The following is a 16,300-nucleotide window of genomic DNA, read 5'->3' as shown; positions in this document are numbered from 1 at the left end:
ATAACAAACTGATTCATCATTAGGGAGCTATCACTAAACAAATGGAAACATCTTGTATCCAATCCTGGCTGTCCTAGCAATTCATTTGAAAAATACTTAGTAAATTCAAGCAGAGGATACAATATAAGTATTTTCAAACAATTATGCAGAGGGGAAAGTGGTATTTTAATGTGTTTTTTTTAAGTGAGTGGGAAAAAATTAAGCTGTCTTCTGTGCTCTCATGTGGGTGGCAAAGAGGATTCTGGAGATTCTTTGAAAGGAAGGAACTGTCGGCATGCTGAATGTACGTGTTCAAATATTGTTCCTGTCACAGTGGAACAGGTCACTCTAGCAATGATTCTTATAGCTTTGTGTGTATGCATGTTGTCAGAAGACTGGGGGGTTCTCCTACCCCCTCCCTTCTCAAGGATGATTGGATTCCTCTGTCCCTGCACCTGGCACCCATTTGATAGTTTGACCAAGACCAGGTGTGGACTCTTGCACACACAGTAGAACACACCAATAAAAGCAATACATTTTATTGAAATAAATTAAACAGTGGTTCAGACTCAAACAAAAGCAAGAATCAGATGGTGCAATAAAACAACAAAGTCTGGTTTCCTACATACATATACATATGTGAGGACAGGCAGGTTAGAATATGTTCATCAGCATAAGTAACAAAGCAACAGATTGGAGATGCAGTGAGATAGTTCCTGCCTTCTCTCCCCCGGGTAATATTGGGCCAGTTTTGAAACTTGTAACTTGCCCCATATGGGTGTAAGCTAACTTTATAACAGAACTGAACCACTGACCTCCTGACCAATATAAGCCAATCAAGAAAGTGATCCAAAAGATTATTCTTGAAGAAGAGCAGGAATCCCCCCTCCCATCTGAGTGTAATTATTACATCAGATTGCTTTGATATTCAAAGGTGCAACTTAGCACTTTTCATCTTGGCCTGGAAACAGCAGAAGAGTGATAGGCATTTGACATGGAACTCTTCCCCATGCTATTCCTTACATTTGGATGGCATATCAGAAAACAAGTTATTGCCTTAAATTTACAACAGGGTCAAATGCTGATGTTTAAACAGTCAGGTTAATTGATGTAGAAGTGACGTCTCTCTTGACATGTGTCCAAGTTTCTTTCCATTATATATCTAATTGCTTTCCAGGAACTTGTGTGTCTCAATGTCTCCAACTGCATGCTTGTTTAATTGTGTGTATGTGTACACTGATCCATTTGTGATTGCGTGAATTACCTTTTCCCCTGTTGGCTGACACCCAAACAATACATGGTTTCAGCTGCTAATGGCTCAATCTTTAAACCTCACATTCTAATGGAAGATTAACTGAGCCGTGATTATCATGAATAATTGCCATCAGAAAATGACGTTCTGTCTGCCAATAGCTTCCCCATTTGGTAATAGATATGAGCCTGTCTTATACCAAGTCAGACCATTGGCCCATCTGTATGAGGATTATCTACTGACAAGCTGCAGCCCTCTAAGGTCTCAAGCAAAGAAGATTCTTTCCAAACACACATGCTACCCAAGACCTGTCACTGGAGAAGCAAAAAGGAGAAGAGATGCCAGGTGACAGGTAGCAGCTTTACTGTCATATGCTCTTTCTCTGTCACTAGAGAAGCCAGAGATCAACCTTGGGACTTGACGTATGCAAAATGTGTGTTCTGCTGGTAAGCTGCAGCTCCTTCCCAGTATGTCTAAGGCAGCATTTCCCCATGAGAATCTGAGCATTTGTTTTATGTAAATATGGAGCTGTTTTATAGCAAGAACTTCTTTGCATATTAGGCCACACACCCTGATGTAGCCAATCCTCCAAGAGCTTGGGCCTACTGTAAGCTCCAAGAGGATTGGCTACATCAGAAGTGTGTGGCCTAATATGTAAAGGAGTTCCTGCTACAAAAAAGCCCTGTGTAAATGTTAATATCCTGCCTTTCTACAAACTTTATTTATACATCACTTTTCTCCCCAGTGGGGACCCACAGTGGCTTACCACAGTCTCCCTTTCGCCATTTTACCCTCACAACAATCCTGTGAGGGAGGTTAGGCTGAGAGTGTGTAACTGGCCCAAAGTCACCAAGCTGTGGTAGACTGTGAATTCAAACTTGGGATACCCAGGCCTAGTCTGGCCCTCAAACGACGACACCCTGCTGGGTCTATATATCTCATAACTTTTCAGCAGAGCTCCTGCCTCCAGCCCTCACTGGCAATATTTAACATTTTGCATCCTGATCCCAAAGCAGTCAGGAAAGGAATGTATTACATCTGTGTCCCAGTGCTGAAGGTAAGGTAGTATCTATGAAAGGGATATCTAATAGGAATATCAAGCATTTTAAAATATTAACAAAATTTGCCTCTCACAGCTAGGAGAGGCTGTCTTGGATATTTCTTCAGCTGCTGCTACAGTACACAGAACAGCTCCAGGAAACAAACCTTAACTTGCAACCCCACCAATTACAATAGAGCCTCATAAATGAACTAAAACTCATCAGATACACTTATTAAATAAAATTTGCACTCCATGTTCCTGTTGAGCTTCGGGTTGATTTGATTCATGTGTAGCTGCGCCTATGACTGCTCCAAGCTATCAAGAAATGCTTGTTCAGAATAATACTGTGGCTGGACTGTGTGTATGGTAGTTTGAATCTTGCACGAAAGCCGTGCTGATAAGAGGGCATTTATTTATTTATTACTTTAAATTTCTATCCCACCCTCTCCGCAAGCGGACTCAGGGCAGCTAACAACATTAATTTTTACAAATTAAAAACCAATAAAAAATAGCTACAGTTTAAAAATTATTTAAAAAACATTTCATTTTATGGTGCTGTATCACTACAATATAGTATAAGCGGTGATCATATGGTACTCTATAATGATGTAGGGTGGCAGCTCTCTCCCGGTTAGATCTCAAAGGCCTGTCAAAACAATTCGGTCTTATAGGCCCTGCGGAAAGTAGAGAGATCCCACAGGGCCATTATGGCCTCCGGGAGAGCATTCCACAATTCTGGTGCTGCCACCGAGAAGGCCCTAGCTCGCGTCAGCTGCAACCTAGCCTCCTTTGGTCCAGGGATGGACAATAGATTTTTTTGTCCCTGAACACAGTGCTCTCTGGGGAACTTGTGGAGAAAGGCGGTCCTGCAGATAGACAGGCCCCTGACCATAAAGGGCTTTAAAGGTCAATTCCAACTCCTTGAAACAGACTCGGAACACAATTTCTGTCAGCAGAGCAAGACTTCCACACTTCCCCTGTGCCAAGAAGACCGGGAACCTGCCCCCCCACCCAGAGCATTGCTTGGGAAAGTTGGCAGAAATCACCTTCTTTCCATTAAAGGGAATTATTTCTCATTATTTCTCATTATTTCTCATGTGATTCAAACCCACATGCTTTTTGAAACTTCTGTGCCCATGGTGAACCCAGCAGAAGCTGGGTTCTGTCCGTCCGTCCGTCCGTCTGTCTGTCTGTCTGTCTGTCTGTCTGTCTGTCTGTCTGTCTATCTATCTATCTATCTATCTATCTATCTATCTATCTATCTATCTATCTATCTATAATAATAATAATAATAATAATAATAATAACAACAACTTTTTATTTATATCCCGCCCTCCCCGCCGAGGCAGGCTCAGGGCAGCTCACAACACATAAATACAATACACAATAAAACCATAATAATAATAAAACCGGCTCAAAGTTAACTCAGCCTTCCATCCTTCCAAGGTCAGTAAAATGATCACCCAGCTTGCTGGGGGGAAAGTGTAGATGACAGGGGGAAGGCAATGGCAAACCACCCCGTGAAAAGTCTGCCATGAAAATGTTGTGATGCAACATCACCCCAGAGTCCAAAATGACTGGTGCTTGCACAGAGGACTACCTTTACTATTTTTAGCATATAATTATTTTTCCCTATATAGTTTTAAGGCTCTCCCTGCCTGAGATGACATTAAAAAGTATTTTGAATGAACAGTGGCCAAATCATTACCTTTCTTGAACTCATCGAACCCTTTTCAAAGCTAGGAGATGAAAGCAGGAGAGCAAGGATGTGAGGGTGAAGAAAAAACATTATCAGTTTGGGACAGAGAGAAATATAGGTAATTGCGAATTGACTAAAAGTAAAGCACGTTGATCTGCAAAAATGTCTCTCTAGGAAACTGATGCGGAGCTGTCCTGTTGGGGTGCCTCTTTGCCTCCCCCTAAGCTGCCCTTGTTATATTTGTAGATAAAGCAAACATTACAGTGGTGCTCTCCCATCCAAAGCAGACAAGTCCAAAAAGCACTGCCCATGAAATTTCTCACAGTTCAGGAAAGTGAGGAGGGGAGGATACTGTCAAATTTCTCATCCTCACAAGTTAAGGCTGAGAATCCCTATTCTGATTTTACTTTTCATGTGTGTGAATCAGATCCACAACTTTATATTTGGTATTGCTTGCTGTTTCCTTATATCAAACTTTCCCCATTCAATGTACATATTTGAACACTGTCTGGATATAAATGGCACATAGTATGTAGTGTAGCTTAAATATGGCACCAGAGAAAGAACTGGATCCAAGAGCACCACCAATGCCAACACTTCTAGTGGGAAGCACATGGAACATGGGAGTGCGGTAAGAATTGCACGAGCAGTCCTTGCTAGGAATTCCAGGGTTTGGAAAAGGTTTGAAGGTGAGATTGATCTTGGTGAGGCACCTGGGTCTCTGTGGGCTCAAATTTTGAAGCCCTCTTCAGGGAGAGAATGGATGTGGCAGGGGTTATGACTCAGTGGTAGAACACCTGCTTCATGTGCAGAAGGTCCCAAGTTCAATCCTCAGCATCTCTAGTTAAAAGTATCAGGTGGTGGTAGGTAATGTGAGAGATCTCTACCTGAGACCCTGGAGAGCTCCTGCCAGTCAGAGTAGGCAGTACTGACCTTGATAGACCAATAGTATAAGGACATTTCATGTGTTCAAGAGTAGCATGGAACATTACACCTGGCAATCAGGAAACACAAGTCTCTAGAATGATTTGTTTATGCTTATTCATTCTAGATGGATTGAAGATGACCATTCTTTCTTTTCCAGTCTGATTTTTAACTGCCTTCAATAGTCTCTCATTCCTGGAATGGCAATGATCATGTCCAGTCCTCATCAGGTCATTGTGTTTATTTATTTATTCGATTTATATCCTGCCCTCCCCACCAAGGCAGGCTCAGGGCAGCTTACAACATGAGATTCTAACAATAAGATTAATACATAGTAAAATACATTAAATAATTCACAGAAGTTAAAACAAGAAAACGATCTAACAGTGTGGTGCTACTCTACAACCTTCCTTCGCAGTTTTTAGGTACCAGTCAGTTATACGCCAACCGGAAGAGGACTGTCTTACAGGCCTTGCAGAACTGCCCAAGGTTCCGCAAGGCCCTCACCTCTTCCGGTATCTGGTTCCACCAGCGGGGGGCTGTAATCAAAAAGGCCCTATCCCTGGTTGACTTCAGATGGGCCTCCTTTGGCCCCGGGATTACTAGCAGATTTTGAGAACCAGATTTAAGCACTCTCTGGGGAAAATGTGGGGAGAGACGGTCCCTAAGGTCCTAGGACATATAGGGCTTTAAAGGTGATAACCAGCACCTTGTATCGAACCCGGTATATTATTGGCAGCCAGTGCAGTCCCCGGAGCCCTGGCTGAATGTGCTCCCACCTGGGTATCCCTAATAACAGCCAGGCGGCATTCTGCACTAGCTGCAACTTCCGGGTTCAGCACAGGGGCAGCCCCATGTAGAGGGCATTACAGTAGTCCAACCTCGAGGTGACTGTTGCATGGATCACTGTTGCCAGATCGCCATGCTCCAGGAAAGGGGCCAACTGCCTCGCCCGCCTAAGATGAAAGAATGCGGACTTAGCAGTGGCTGCTATTTGGGCCTTCATTATCAGGGCAGGCTCCAAAAGTACCCCCAAGCTCTTGACCCTGTGTACCATTGTCAGTGGCATACTGTCAAAGGCTGGTAGGGGAATTTCCCTTCCCGGACCACGCCAACCCAAGCATAGGACCTCTGTCTTCACTGGATTTAGTTTCAATCTACTCAGCCTAAGCCATCTAGCCACAGCTTGTAACGCCAGGTCCAGATTTTCTGGGACACAGTCAGGCCGGCTGTCCATGAGTAGATAGAGCTGGGTGTCATCAGCATACTGGTGAAACCCAGCCCATACCTCTGGGCAAAGGGGTGCATGTATATGTTGAACAACATCGGGGAAAGCACCGCCCCCTGAGGCACCCCGCAATCAAGTGTGTGTCTATGGGAGAGTTCACCCCCAATTGCCACCCTTTGTCCCTAACCATCGAGGAAAGAGGAAAACCATTGTAAGGCCAGCCCCTGAATCCCCATGTCAGCGAGACGGCAAGTCAGCAACCGATGGTTGACCTTATCAAACACTGCCAATAGGTCTAACAACATCAGCACCGCTGAGCCGCCTCAGTCCAGATGCCGCTGAAGGTCATCCATTAGAGCAACCAGCACTGTCTCCGTCCCATGGCCCAGGCGAAAGCTGGACTGATGGGGGTTGAGAATGGAAGCATCCTCCAGAAAACTCTGTAACTGCAATGCCACTGCCCTCTCAATAATTTTACCCAAAAAAGGGTAAATTCGAGACCGGCCGATAGTGTGTCAATTCGGCCAGATCTAGCGTTGATTTTTTTCAGGAGAGGGCGGACCACCACCTCTTTAAGAGGTGCTGGAAAACGCCCTTCCATCAGGGATCTATTCACGAAATCCCGTACAGGATATCTGAACTCCCTCTGGCAAGCTTTAATAAGCCAGGAGGGGCAAGGGTCCAGATCACAAGTTGTAGGGCGTGCAGACAAGAGGATCCTGTCAACTTCCCCCAGGCTGAGAATATTGAAACAATCCAGAACATGATCAGAAGACAGGCACGGGGCCTCAGGTTCGCATACTGTCTCCAATGTGGCGGGGAGGTCATGGCGGAGCGACGCGATCTTATCTGCAAAGAAATTCGCAAAAGCCTCACAGCCGATCTCCAATTCCTTAGAGTTTGGTCTGCCTTGCAGCAGCGTTGTAAGAGTCCGAATTGTATTGAACAATTGTGCCGGATGCGAAATTGCAGACGCGATCTTAGCTGCAAAGTATGTTTTCTTTGTGGCTTTGACTGCCATCTCATAGGACCTCATAAACTCTCTATCAGATGTTCTAGTCGCTTCGTCTCGAGCACGTCGCCATTGCCTCTCTAGTTGTCTGAGTCCTCACTTTAATTGCTGCAACTCCTGGTTATACCAAGGTGCTGGCTTTGAACGAGGGTGCAGAGGACGCCTAGGTGCGATCTCATTGATGGCTCTGGAGAGTCTGTCATTCTAAGACTCCACCAGGTCATCCAAGGAATCACCAGGAGACCAGGGATCCCATAGAGCCATCTGGAACTGTTCCAGATCCATCTGGCTCCGCAGGCGAGCTAAAATACGTTCGCCGCCTAAACGGGCTTGGGGTGGGACATCCACACGAGCCTTGAGGGCGTAGTGGTTTGACCATGGCACTGCTTCAGCAGTAATATCGTCCACTAAAACTCCTGCTGTGAATACCAAGTCTAACATGTGCCCCGCCTGGTGAGTGGGCGTTGTAACAATTTGGGAGAGTCTTAGAGTCACCATAGATGACACTAGGTCCATCGCCTGACTGGAGGTCGCATCATCGGCATGGACATTGAAGTCACCCAGGATCAAAAGCCTTGGGTACTCCAATGCCCAGCCTGTTGCGGCCTCCATCAGGGACGATAAGGCGCCAGCTGGTGCGTTAGGCGGTCAGTACACCAGCCAGATTGCCAACCCCTCCCCAACATCCCACACCAGACCGGCACATTCAATACCCTTGATCTCTGGGGCCGGGAGAGCCGGGAAGGAGTAAGCCTCTCGTATGAATACAGCCCCCCCCCGCCCGCTAGTCTGTGACTGGTGAAAGACCGAGTATCCTGGGGGGGGCATCTGGGAGAGAGCTACGGTCTCCCCATCGCGCACCCAGGTCTCCGTCCCGCATGCCAGGTCCATATCCTGCTTGAGCAGGAACTCCCGAAGGGTAAACAATATGGACCTGGCATTGCATAACACCAGTGATGGAAGTGAGTAAATTAACCTGGCTGCACTACCTGCCACCATCGGGATGGGACGCAGGCTGGAAGGGAGTCGAGCACTTTCATGTCTCGGCCTCCTTCCTTTATAATTCTGCCTGTTCCCACCACCATACCTTCCCCTCCCCAGGAGTACTGGAATCCCCAGGCCAGTCATCTCCTGCTGGTGTCTATCTCTAAAAAAAAGTATGCTAGATTTGTACTACCAGTTTTTTCCCTACATACTGTACCTGGGAATCCCCCAAATGTGCAACAACTCCTACTTTGTTTATGGGTAGCCCCGTTTCATTGTCCTACTGACTGGCACAGGGCCATCATGGTTACTTTTAGAAGGGAATGTGTTTTTTGAAGGGGCACTTTTCTTTTATTTTGGGGGGGTATTTTTGTATTTTATGTGCATGTGTGTGTGTGTGTGCCTGAACCATGGCAGCTTCTGGTGACTGACCCATATTGGTGGCCTGGAGGATATTCAGAGAGGTGGCTGAATAAAGCCTGCCACTGTCCTCCCGACTGCTGGCATTCCAAGGATGTCTCCCATCCAAGTACTTGCCAGAGTTGACCCTGCTTAGCTTCTGAGATCTGACAAGATCAGGCTTGCTTGAGCTTCCCAGATCAGGGCTGGTACATTTTTCTTTTGAGTGTAAAGGCTGTCATTTCCCCAGCTGATTCCTAAAATTCAAGAATAGAACAACCTACAGAATTTTACTTGTAAGGCTCTTTTATGCATAACTACTTACTTTTTTTTGTAAGAAGACTTTTCTACTACCATTTCTCTCCTTCTCCTGCTGGGCTTCTTTGGAAAATATACTACCTTGGAGAAGAAGCTTAAGCCTCAGTAATATTACTGTAAAAACAGTGACAACTGTAATTGCCAAGTGCTTTTTATATACATAAAACCCAGCAAGACTTCAGTGTAAGAGCAGGCAGCTCAGATGACGGGATCAATGTTGTGTATAGTGTAAGACCGCACATCTATCAACAAGAAAATCTGCTACTAGGAGCTGGATCTGCAAAAAAAGTCCCTTCTTCTGTCTGTCACGGCTTTTTTTTATTTTTAGTGGGTAGCTACTCACTGTGGCTGAAGGCAACAGAGGGTGATTTTGTTTGGTTGCTTTCCAAGGTGTTGAGGGTGGCCCAAGCTCATCCCGCTGCCATTTGCAATTAATTTGTATCATAGTGCTGGAGGGGGGGATTGATATGAGAAAAGATAACTGTGCAGCAATTTGTAGGCTGCTTTTAACAGGGGTAGATATGTGTGAGTGAGTGAGTGTGAAACTGAGAAAAACCACTGATCCATTTACGTGAGAATGGCTTACTTGAACTGGTAGCAGGTCTCCAAAATCACACCAGCTTGGGCCCTTCTGCATGCCAAAGAGGTGCTCCCTGAGTCTGACTGAGTTGCACAAAGCTGCCCCCATGTGCGTGCAGAATAGCAGCATGCCAGACTCTTTTGCTGCCACAGGGTGGAGTCTCAGAGCCCAGATCTCCTCCACACTTCTAGATTCACAGAAGTTAAGTCAGGTACATGCAGCACCCATTTTATGTGGCCAGCTCACTTCACAAAACATAAATGCCTGAATTTTATGATGACTCACCCACTTGCAATGTAACCCTGTTTAGGCTTCTAGGCCAATTGAAGTCAAAGGTTTTATTTAGCCCAGCATTCACAGACTTGGTGTCATGGCCATTTGCCATTCAGAAGAAGTAATACTGAGCCAAGAAGACCAATGGTCTTAACCAGGGCTTTTTTGTAGAACAAACACAGCAGGAACTCATTTACATATTAGGCCACACCCTCTGACATCACCATTGTTTCCCATAGGGCTTTTATAGGGAAAACCCAGCAGGAGCAATTCCATATTAGGCTACACCCCCTGATACCAAGCCAGCTGGAACTGTGTTTCTGTGCGTTCCTGCTCAACAAAAAGCCCTGGTCTTGACTCACTGTGATGCTAACTTTGTTCACAAGTGACATTGAATGCACTCACAATCCATGTACAGTGTAAACTTGATTTTCTTTATACATGTACATATATGAACATATGAAGCTGCCTTATACTGCATCAGACCTTTGGTCCATCAAAGTCAGTATTGTCTTCTCAGACTGGCAGCGGCTCTCCAGGGTCTCAAGCTGAGGTTTTTCACACATATTTGCCTGGACCCTTTTTTTGGAGATGCCAGGGATTGAACCTGGGACCTTCTGCTTCTCAAGCAGATGCTCTACCACTGAGCCACCGTACTTCCCCTGTACTGTGTAAATCTTACAACCAGCTCCCGGAAGAAACGTGGGCCCTGCGGGACTTTGAACAGTTCTGCAGGGCCTGCAAGACCATCCTTTTTAGGATGGCCTACATTGATTAAAGAGAGAGACTGATAAGGAAAATAAAAACTTACCATCGGTTTAATAGCACCAGGATGTCAAATGTATAGATAATGTTTACAATGATGCAGTGCAGAGAAGGTAAAAAACCTGCACCCATTGTTACCAGATTTGCCAAGCTGTGAGAGACACAGGGAAAAACTTCTTCTGAGCTCCAACTCGCAACCAGTTTGGAAATGGCCTGCACTGTCTGCTTAACATGATGGGTGGGGCGCTTTGGCCTTTTAAAGCTGGGCTGTTAACTTGCCTTAGCCAAGGATGATCTGGTATTTTTGTTAACTTTTTGGATGGGGAAGGGGAAAAGATGAGTGTGGAGAGAAAGGGGATGTGGCGGGGAAGGAGTAGGGAATAGATATGGGGAGAAAAGTAGGGAAAGGAGGCAGGGAGAAAAGGGAAGAAGCAGAGGAAAGGGGGAGAAAAGAAAGGGGAAGAGGTTCAATGAGTCTCTCCTCAGAATGTTGTCTGTCTCCTTGCAGAAGGGTGATGACAGGTGGATGGTGCCTCTCAAGGGAGAGACAGCAGGAGGATGAAGCCTTTCAGAGAGACAGAGATGGCATCCTCAAGAGAGGGGCCAGAAATTGTGGCCTTTCATTGGTGGTGGGCTTTTAGAGTGACATGGAGTATTTTGAGGTTGGGGAGGGTGGCTTGGCTTCATTATGATAGCTTCACTGTATCTGGCCCCATTTCCATAGGCAGGCTTGAAGCCTGTTGGTGGCTATAAATGGTCAGAAATGGGAGGGGGAAAACCTGTGAGGTGGGTGTTTGATGATTATATCACTCCAGGCTGCACTGAATTTTTCTGACCAAGCGAGAAAGGTTCACAATTGATCCGCCACTATAGGAAACTGTACCTGACCATGGCAGCAAACTATCAAGAACAAGACCTCTGATTAATATCTTTGCCCATGGTCATGAACAATAATTGTTAAAGAATTTCATCCTGATCAATTTATAAGAAATGATTGTTACATTGTAATGTCAGGAGCCATCGTGTAACATCATTTATTTTACCACTGAGGAAGGCCAGTGAGCTGAAATGCATACGGCCAGGGTTAATAATGGCTGTTTTTGGATGTCACTGTACAATTTGATTCTTAATGGAGGCTATCACCAGGACCAATAATCTGGGGGTTTGATCTACTTTGTAATAAATACATGCATAAGTTTTGTATATCTGTCAATTTCTAATGTTTTTAAATTTGACTAACAAAATTATTGGGCCTATACATTCAGAGCTTCTTAACCTTTAGGTTCTTAATCCAAGTGAGCAGGACTTTTTTTGAGCAGGAACACACAGGAATGCAGTTCCGGCTGGTTTGGCACCAGGAGGTGTGGCCTAATATGCAAATGAGTTCCTGCTGGACTTTTTCTACAATAAAGCCCTGTTTGAAACAATGGTGATGTCAAGGGGTATGGCCTAATATGCAAATCTGTTCCTGCTGGGCCTTTTCTACTAAAGAAGCCCTGCAAGTTAACATGGACAAGTTGGAGTGTGTATATTTTTGGCCAAAGGTTTTAGTGGCACTATCACATTGTCTTATTTTGGGGGTCCATCTCAAGGAGTAGAAAGATAGAAAGAGAGCCAGCAGTGTAGTGGTTGGGAGCTGCAGACTCTAATACAGAGAACCAGATTTTGTTCCCCAATCCTCCTCCACAGGAAACCTGCTAGGTGACCTCAGGCCTAGGTTTGCCAATCCTCAGGTCCTAGAGTGAGATCTCCCAGTTTTGCAGACTCTTTCCCACCCTCAGCCAACTGGTCGGTGGGGGGAAGCCCTGCTCCAACAGCTGGCACATTCCTTTCCACCTCAGAAGGCTTAAGAAGATGCATGGAAACGGCTTGCTTTTAGAATGGTGTGTCTTTAAATCTCCAGAGCCAGGCTGAATGGGGGTGGGGCAAGCTTGCAGAACAGCATGGCTGTTGTGAGAAAGGAAAGAGAAGCAACCCTATTCCTTCATTTGTTTTACAGTCCCTCCAGAAGTCATTTGCACAGAAAAATAGAGAGTAAATAGTAAAGTAAAACTTGGTTGAGTATATTGCATTCAACAACTCTCATGGTGAGTAAATTGCCTCAGTGAGACCACAAAGTATGTGCTTCCAAACTGTGTTTTTTGGCTGTTGTGTGTGTGTGTGTGTGTGTGTGTGAGAGAGAGAGAGAGAGAGAGAGAGCAGCCAGCTGCTGGGGGAATGAGGAAATAAAGACTATATTCAGAGGAACTTCACTGCTGTATTTTTATTTATTTATTTTAGGGAATAGGAAAGTCTCCCAGCCCCATCCCCAAATCCCCAAGTATTTTCTGAGTTAGACTTGACAACCATACTCAGGCCAGTTGCAAGTTCTCTCAGAATTCTTTCAGTCCCACCTACCACCAAGTGATTGTTGTGGGAAAAGAAAGGGAAAGGCAATAGCAAGCCACTTTGAGACTCCTTAAGGGAAAGAAAAGCAGACTACTGTTCATCTGTTTGAAGAACTATCCTCAGTTTGGGTTTGGATTCTATTAAAATCTATGGGGACTTTAGCAAAGACTCCTGGGAAATTCCTCTGATGCACCACCCTTCTCCTGTAACCAAGTGATAGTATCTGGGAGAGTGGAGCTAATTGTGGCTGGGGTTTTATTTTGCCTTGAAAGCAGTCTTTACAGAAGCAATTTTTAAAAAAGCAAATAGGAGCTTCTGCAAATCTGAACAAATGTTCTTGAGTTTAGGAAGTGTGAGGCAAGAAAATTAAGTATCCTCTGAGGTAAGGTGGTGATTTGTCCTCTTGTTTCTCACCTCCTCCTGCCAGTGTTTGCAATGCAAACAATAAGTGACATGTAGCAGGCTGGTTGGTGCAAATGTGTTGTTAGCCATCCTCTCCTTCCATGCCTGCCTGTTGGTTCTTCTTTGTGATTTGACTCTGACAGTCGCCCTTCAAATTAATTGGGCGGCTGTGCAAGTTCTCATATTATGGGAGAAGGAAAAAATGTCTTGGGCAAACCAAGATAGTTAAAGTACTACTCCATGGTATGGAAAACTGAGATTTAGTACAGATACAATTCAAGACATCACGGTTGCTTAGTAATGTCTAATACCTGCAGAAATCAGCAGATGTGCATTTTGCTTATTCATTGCCCTTTTCTGTGCCCTTGTTCAGACTAGTGGTCTTCTGTGTGTATTTTGGAGCTGGCATCTTGCTGGATCACACTCCTTCAGCATCAAGAGCAAGAAAATTTTAACAATGAAAGGTGAGTTTCTCAAGTGGCTCAGTTATGAAATGTATACATAGTATTTTCAGCATGACTGCAGCACTGAAATATACACACAGTCATGACTATATGTAGCCAGGAAGGTTGTGTAGAGTAGGACATACCTCTGAGTATCTTTTCTTAAAACCATAGACTGAATTTTTGAGTCATTATTTTCAGGATTTAACCTCTTTGTCCAAAGCTAGCTGGAATATACCTGGGATTTTTTTGTAAACCAGTGGCAAGTGGGCTGGGATGAAGGGACAGCTAGGGTTATCTGTGTGGTCCCGAGACAGTGGGTTTTTTTTCCTAATCTGTCCTTTTATTATTCTGAAATATCCCAGTGGTGTGTTTCACTTCTCCTGAATTCTGGCACAACTAGGAGAATGTCTAAAATTAATTCCAGAACTGAAACATACACAGTTCATGTGTATACTCTTCCCTTCTGAGTTACCAACATACACATAATAAAACACTGCAAAAAAACCAAACCCTTGGAAGAGACACACAGAGGGGAAAGGGCTCAGAGTGCATGGTCCGAATGTCCATGCTTGGTTCTTGGCACCGCCAGTTAAATGGAACTTAGTTAGCAGGTACTGGGAAAGATCTACAGTTGCCAACTCCAGCTTCAGAAATTACTAGAAATTTGGCAGTGATGCCTGGAAAGGAAACTTCAATGGGGATCTGATAACATAGAACAATGCCTTCCAACCTGTGGATCAAGACCCAAAAGTGGTTAACAAAGTTCACAAAGTGGGTCACAGACAGCTCTCTCTAATGGCCTCTCCCACCCTTTGCATCAGTCTTTCCCTCCCTCTTCTTTTTGTCAGCTTTTCACATTCTTGCCTCTACCTCCCTTTCAACAATTGTGTGTGTGTGTGGGGTGGGCAACGGGCAAGAATCTGCCTGGTAACTAGTAACTTTATGGCAGGAGCTGAAAGAAGGAGAAAAAAGCCTGGGCAGAGGGAAGGAGCTGTTCTGTGGGATCTAAATGAAATAAATAATAAGCTGATTTGACCAAAGGTCTTGAGCATAAAACTGATAACAGAATTAAATAAAACACACAACAATAGAAAATACTACAATGCCCATACACAATCCCCCCATAAAACATCCGTATCTTAATAGTGTTTTTGGGAAATCATTATTGCCAAAAAATTGGCAACTGATGGAGTTATTTCTGGATCACAATCTGCCAACAAAAGAGAGATCACACCCCAATTCTCCAGACAAAGAAGATGCACTGCCACTGAGCCAAGGCTTCTCCCCAGGCATGTGATGCTAGGGAAAGACTGTCTGAATTTTCTACAAGGTATTCCAACTCAACTAGGGTTGCTAATCTCCAGGTGGGTAAAAAACGACTGCATTCTTCCTGTGAAAATCCCCAGGTGGAGGCAGGGGACCCCCCGGTTTGGAAGCCCTCCCCCCACTTCAGGGTCATCAGAAAGTGTGCATGTGTGTGGGGGGGGGAATGTCTGCTGGGCACTCCATTATTCCCTATGGAGACTGATTCCCATAGGATATAATGGAGAATTGATCTGTGGGTATCTGGAGCTCTGGGGGTGCTGTTTTTTGAGATGGGGCACTAAATTTGCAGCATAACATCCTCAAAAAACTCTCCAAGGTTCAAAAAGATTGGACCTGGGGGTCCAATTCTATGAGCCCCAAAAGAAGGTGCCCCTATCCTTCATTATTTCCAACGGAGGGAAGGCATTTAAATGTGATGGCCAGGACTCCCTTTAGAGTTCAATCATGCTTGTCACAACTTTGCTCCTGGCTCCACCCTCAATGCCTCCTGGCTCCATCCCCAAAGTCCCCAGATATTTCTTGAATTGGACCTGGCAACCCTAAACTCAAGGGTTCCCAACATGGTGTCTGGAGGTGCCATGGTACCTGCCAATACCATTCAAAGTGCCTGCCAAGTGTCCTACCCCTCCCCAACCACCTTCACTTGCGGGTAATATTTATTTTTAGTTTCTGTATCCCACATGTTGACTCTATAGTCTTCAAGATGGATAATAAATGAATTAAAGCTTATTATTAAAACACATTTAAAGGCCATTTATTAATTTATATACTAGAACACTTCCTTATTTATTGTTCACTTGTAAAAAACTTAATTATATACTTCAATACTTTTGTTACAGTTTGAATAAAATTACAATTGAATTATTGTGGAAGCAATAATTTGCAAGTATGATCCTTAAAACGCAGAATCCTGAAGGCTGAAAAATGAGTATGGGGATTAATTTGGGGGCCAGTTCTTAGAGCCAAAGATGACCTGTCAATGCCAGACCAAGAACATTAAATAACAAAAGTCTTATTAAATACATTTATATTCACAGTAATAGAATGCTAAGGGTTTGTGTTGATTGTTTAAAACCTTTTGGGTTGGGCTGATTTTTACTTCAGGGGATTATGGAGCCAAAGGGTGGGATATCAATATTGAAAACATGATACTAGCAAGGAAGTTCTGGGGTGCAGCCTGAGGATAGTGGGGTTTTCAGAAAGCAGCAGGGCTCAGTGCTATACAGTCCACATTTCAAAGCATTCATTTCCTCCAGGGGAACTGATCTCTGTGTCTGGAAATG

At 44.5% G+C, this 16,300-nt stretch overlaps 1 non-coding gene across 1 annotated transcript; it reads right to left on the bottom strand.

The window, feature by feature from the left end:
• Positions 1–10,276: 10,276 nt before the first annotated feature.
• Positions 10,277–10,343, bottom strand: TRNAL-GAG (transfer RNA leucine (anticodon GAG)). Its single transcript has one exon. It is a non-coding gene; the product is annotated as a tRNA-Leu (tRNA).
• Between the last annotated feature and the right edge of the window lie 5,957 nt (positions 10,344–16,300).

Source organism: Heteronotia binoei, chromosome 11, assembly GCF_032191835.1.
Source record: "Heteronotia binoei isolate CCM8104 ecotype False Entrance Well chromosome 11, APGP_CSIRO_Hbin_v1, whole genome shotgun sequence".
Lineage (NCBI taxonomy): Eukaryota > Metazoa > Chordata > Lepidosauria > Squamata > Gekkonidae > Heteronotia > Heteronotia binoei.
The sequence above is the reverse complement of the archived record's forward strand: the minus strand, read 5'-3'. Positions and strand labels throughout refer to the sequence as shown.